Here is a 255-nt window from a genome sequence, read left to right as displayed (position 1 = left end):
AAGAAAAGGGGGGTCTCCAAGCCAAGGACTCCAAACCTAGGCGGCGGGCCCCCCCCCCGCAGGTCTGACTCCTGGAAGATGGGATGTTCCTTCATAAGGGGAAAGAAAAGGGGGGTCTCCAAGCCAAGGACTCCAAACCTAGGTGGCGGGCCCACCCCCTGCAGGTCTGACTCCTGGAAGATGGGATGTTCCTTCATAAGGGGAAAGAAAAGGGGGGTCTCCAAGCCAAGGACTCCAAACCTAGGCGGCGGGCCC

The sequence above is a fragment of the Mirounga leonina genome, unplaced genomic scaffold (assembly GCF_011800145.1).
Source record: "Mirounga leonina isolate KUSES-001 unplaced genomic scaffold, KU_Mleo_1.0 Mir_82, whole genome shotgun sequence".
Classification (NCBI taxonomy): domain Eukaryota; kingdom Metazoa; phylum Chordata; class Mammalia; order Carnivora; family Phocidae; genus Mirounga; species Mirounga leonina.
Note: the sequence above shows the minus strand (reverse complement) of the source record.